This window comes from Garra rufa, chromosome 6 (genome assembly GCF_049309525.1).
Source record: "Garra rufa chromosome 6, GarRuf1.0, whole genome shotgun sequence".
NCBI lineage: Eukaryota > Metazoa > Chordata > Actinopteri > Cypriniformes > Cyprinidae > Garra > Garra rufa.
Window position 1 is genome coordinate 25,294,390 of NC_133366.1, and position 5,810 is coordinate 25,300,199.

Here is a 5,810-nt window from a genome sequence, read left to right on the forward strand (position 1 = left end):
TAACAAAACAAAACCAAAAGGCCAACACGGCACAACACGACATAAACTGAAATACTAAATAAACAAAACCAAGAACACGATCAAAGGCCAGGATTCAGAAACACAGAAATACACACAAGACATAAGACAATGCAGACCTGAAAACGGAATGAAGTGTGAGTGTTCTTATACAGAGTCCAGATTGTGAACAGCTGTGTGTGAATCAGTGGTAATGACAAAACAGACGTGATGAATCAGAGTGCAGTGCAAACAGCGACCTCAGGTGGCTGAGGGAAAACCCACAGCCCCGATCATGACAGTACCCCCTCTCTAGGGAACGGCTACCAGACGTTCCCAAAACAAAATTTCTGGAGGGAGGAGGAACGGTGGAAGGTGCATAAGGGGGAGGGATGGCGGGCCAGGCCCGTGCAGCGGAGGGACGTGAGCGGACACCGCCGACAGTGGAACGTGAGCTGGCCTCGCCGCCAGAGGAACTTCAGCGGTCACCGCCGCGTCCGGAGCAGAGAGAGCGGTCACCGCCGCGTCCGGAGCAGAGAGAGCGGTCAACGCCGCGTCCGGAGCAGAGAGAGCGGTCACCGCCGCGTCCGGAGCAGAGAGAGCGGTCACCGCCGCGTCCGGAGCAGAGAGAGCGGTCACCGCCGCGTCAGGAGCAGAGAGAGCGGTCACCGGCGCGTCCGTAGCAGAGAGCGCGGTCACCGCCGCGTCCGGAACAGATAGTGCGGTCACCGCCGCGTCCGGAACAGAGAGAGCGGTCACCGCCGCATCCGGAGCAGAGAGAGCGGTCACCGCCGCGTCCGGAACAGAGAGAGCGGTCACCGCCGCGTCCGGAACAGAGAGAGCGGTCAACGCCGCGTCCGGCACAGAGAGAGCGGTCACCGCCGCGTCCGGCACAGAGAGAGCGGTCGCCCTCTCCCGAAAAAACGCCTCCGCCCTGGCCCTATAGTAGGGGCGCTTCCGCTCCGCCTCAGCGTTAATGGCCTCCATCGCCGCCAAACAGGCGTAGATGGTCTCAAAGCGGGTGGCCGACGCTGCCTCCGCCTCCTCAGAAAAAAAAAAAATTACTCCCCGCTGGACCCATCAGTGAGGTCTGCATTCTGTCACGTGGAGTCAAGAGGTCTGGGTCCAGATGCGGGTAAGAATAATTTTAATAAAGATATAACACAAAATAAACAAACAAAAGGCCAACACGGCACAAACTAAGAACTTAATCACAAATAAACCAAAATCTAGAACATAAGCAAGGATCAAAGAATACAGGAACAAACCAAACACGAGACAATGCAGACATAAAGCAGAATGAGCAGTGAAGGGTACTTATAGTCCTGATAGTGACCAGATGTGGGTGATTAGTGCTAATGACAAAGACAAGTGACAATCAAGGAGTGCAGTGCAGGAAAGCGACCTCAGGTGGCTGAGGGAAACCCCACAGCCCCAATCATGACAGTACCCCCTCCCTACGGAACGGCTTCCAGACGTTCCCAAAGTCTGGAGGGAGGAGGTACGGAGGAAGGCAAGTTAGGGGGAGGGATGGCGGGCCAGGACCGTGCAGCGGGGTCCCGCAGGCATGCCTTGCCGCCAGCGGAGCCTCAGGCAAGGAGATAGCGAACGTCACAGCGTCAGGCACGAAGTTTGCGGACTTCGTCGCATCAGGCAGGGAAATAGCGGACGTCGCCGCGTCGGGCAGGGAGATAGCGGACGTCGCCGCCTCGGGCACAGAGATAGCAGACGTTGCCACCTCGGGCAGGCAGATAGCGGACGTCGCCGCCTCGGACAGGCAGATAGTGGACGTTTCCGCCTCAGGCACGGAGATAGCGGATGTTGCCGCCTCAGGCACGGAGATAGCGGATGTTGCCGCCTCAGGCACGGAGATAGCGGATGTTGCCACCTCAGGCGCGGAGATAGCGGATGTTGCCGCCTCAGGCACGGAGATAGCGGATGTTGTCGTCTCAGGCACGGAGATAGCGGATGTTGCCGCCTCAGGTACGGAGATAGCGGATGTTGCCGCCTCAGGCACGGAGATAGCGGATGTTGCCGCCTCAGGCACAAAGACAGCGGATGTTGTCGTCTCAGGTAGGGAGATAGCAGACGTTGCAGCCTCAGGCACGGAAATAGCGGATGTTGCCGCCTCAGGCACGGAGATAGCGGATGTTACCGCCTCAGGCACGGAGATAGCGGATGTTGTCGTCTCAGGCAGGGAGATAGCAGACGTTGCAGCCTCAGGCACGGGAATAGCGGACGTTGCAGCCTCCCCGCGAAAGATCGTCTCCGCCCCCGCCGCAAAGCAGGGACCCTTCCGTGCAGCCTCGGCGCTGGCCAAGCAGGCATAAATAAATTCAAACCGCTTGGCCGACGCCGCCTCGAAGGACATCCCGGCAGTGTCCGGAAAAGAGCGGATGGACGCCGGCCCCAAACGTGCGTCCGCCGCCTCTTCAAAAAAAATCCTCCCCGCTGGACCCATCAGTGCGGTCTGCATTCTGTCACGGTGAGATAGATGAGGTCTGGGTCCAAATGCAGATAAGTATTTTTTAATGAAAATAATAACAAAACAAAACCAAAAGGCCAACACGGCACAACACGACATAAACTGAAATACTAAATAAACAAAACCAAGAACACGATCAAAGGCCAGGATTCAGAAACACAGAAATACACACAAGACATAAGACAATGCAGACCTGAAAACGGAATGAAGTGTGAGTGTTCTTATACAGAGTCCAGATTGTGAACAGCTGTGTGTGAATCAGTGGTAATGACAAAACAGACGTGATGAATCAGAGTGCAGTGCAAACAGCGACCTCAGGTGGCTGAGGGAAAACCCACAGCCCCGATCATGACAATCGGCGCATGTCCTCTGATGTAACATTAAGAACTAGCGACAACGTATGATGATGACGTATAACAGTGTTGTAGTGGTTTCCCATTCCTTAGCTAAGCTAAGCTACAGCAGCAACACGGCAAAAGTAGTTTCATCTAAGCTATTTTTCAAAATGTAATTTTTCTACATGGTATGAACCATCATCTTACCAAATCAATGCTTTCTCAGTGGTCAATAAAATTGTCAGTCATACAGGCATAAAAGTTCAGTTTAACGTTACTTGTTTATTCAACAACGCTTCCAAACCAATTTGGCAACAAAAATCAGCATCATTTACAGGGCTGGATTTATCTCATATTGTGACATAGGCAAACAAAATTTTGGAGGGGTTGAATTCTTTCTTTTAAAAAAATGTTTTGAAAAAAAAGGCACTTGTTTCTGAATATTAAACGAATAAAACAGGGGAAACACAACAATACTGAATAACTGAATAAACTAGCCATACAAAGATTGATTTCAAAGATTTCATGAGAGCCTGATTTTTTTAATTCTCAAAATTTATAGAACAGAACATGGAAGTTTGAAGTATCAAGAATATTATATATCCGCTCCTCGAGTACAATACCTTTTTGGACGCCTTGAGAGAGAAATTTATCTTTACGGATTACATGAACGAGTTTTTGTTTTCAATTTGTTTTATTTCGTTAAGTAATAATTTAAAGCTTCCTATAGATATGATTATCATCTCTGTAGAAATTAATACAATATTAAATAATTATATAGGCGATGCTGTATATGCTAATGATGTCTGTGCGCAATGTAGACAGCATTCACAAGTTTATCATGAATAAACATTACATAAAGTACTTAAAATTTAATAGCCTCACAAGAAACATTTTATGCATCCCAGAGTCTTGTCCATTAACTGACCTTCTTTTTTTCCATAATATTTGTATTATTCGTTTATATTCGTTATTTTCACCTTTATTTTGATCTCTTTACAAAACATTCTAAATGTTTTTATTTATTGTGAATCGCTTAATCTAAATAACTTTATGTATATATGCTATTTGCCATTTTGCAAACATTGTAAACGAAAATTATGCCAATAAAGTTTTGACTTTTTGATTGTATTTATGCCCGTGTGTGACCATAAACGATTTACAAATGGAACTAATGATTCACTCGTCAATAAAACACTATAGGTTATCTATTAATTAGACGAATATTATATATATATATATATATATATATATATGTGTATATGTTATATTCAACCTATTAACTGCATTCCAGTAAAAATCCCAGCCATGTAGCCATGTAGCCCATCTTTAATGGCATGTCAGCATTTATCATTTAGATTCTGAATGTTAAAAGAGATCGAAATGATAGGAAAAATTAACGAATATAAACGAATAATGTCCGAAGAAGATGTCCTCTCCAGGTCACCATACAAATGAGTCATTCGGGCTTAGAGCGATGTTTGCTGCCGCTTCAGTTCAGTGCTTTACATGACTGCCCCCTACTGATCATGTCTTTCCTATGTCATTGTATTTTCCGTGTTCCCTTGGAATACACCGGCGTCACGCGAGACCACTTTACTTCCCGCGCGCATTTAAATGGCCAGATCTGTATATGCATGTCTTCCTCGATTTCACCCATATCCCACACAAATCTAGGGTTTAAATGACTGTCCGATGTCTCCTTTGGCGGATATTCGCACCCGCTGTTTTTTCTATCTGTCATGTTTTTACCGCAATGCTCAATGTCACGCTTACACTGCAGGTTTGTGATTTGCATTTTTTGTGACAATCTCAACCAAAGGGTCGGCGACGCCACGGCAAAAGCAGTTCCCATAAAAAAAAACGTCACCTGATTTTGGGGAAAAAAAAAGATTTTGCGAGTGTGGCTTAAATAAATTCAAGCAATCAACATGTCCCCAACAGAGACGATTAGGACAGAGCTGATAAGATTAGCAAGCAACAATCACTGTAATTTCATATACAGCTCTACGGCAATTAAGACATTTGCGTGTGATTATTTGTTGATGCAATTTAAAAGCTCTGCGGTTTCCCTCAATTAGCCAAGGTGAGGATTGGTGGATGAAGCTGCCTGCCTTTGATTAGAGACAGAGCCGCTCTACTCAGAAATACACCCTACCTGCATTGTGCTGCCGGCGCGGGCTGCTTCTGTTTACTGCACCCATGGGAAGAGAAAGGGGAGAGGGGAGAACAAAACAACATGGAGACAGATGAACATGATGTGTACAAATGACAGAAAGGAAATTCAATGAAGTGAAGAGAAAATCAAAAGCTTTACATGCTAACGCAAAACAATGGCTTGTGGCGGTCTACAGATACGATGCATTAGCGCTTATGTAGGTGTAAACAGAAGATGAAAACACTATTTGGATAAAAATTAGACCGTGATGGTGGGCAGCGGGAAGGGGAATGAGAGCAAAAAGGCTGGAATGGATATAATTTGGTCACGCTGTGTTTCAGTGCATTTCATTTAAACACTGAACAAAATGTCAGGTACAAGAGGTCAACAAAAACAGGCCTGAGCAATTTTCTACAACCATGCAGTAATTCACGATAAGATATCTGCAACACTAAAAGGTATTGAGTTTTGGAATTGAATTATGATAATATGAAATGGCAAATATTTTAAAAGGGGACTCCAATCTGCACTAAACAAAGGCAAATGCAATTTACCAATTTTCAGAGACCTAATTACATGCTACAGGGAGCAAATTATATTTAAATATATATGAGAGCGAGAGCGAAGAGGCAGGGAGAAATAAAATTGATAATTTCTACATTTGTTCATCCTGTTATCTAGATTGTTTTACAGGTTAATACAATAGTAATGAGCAAAGCAGGAGTCTGGGAACGTGTATGAAAACGTGTTTTCGGGAAAACAGGAGTCTGACAGCGAGATGGAAAGGCTGGGAAGTGAAGCAGGAGATGCTAGAGAGGCCGTGGGTGGGTGACTA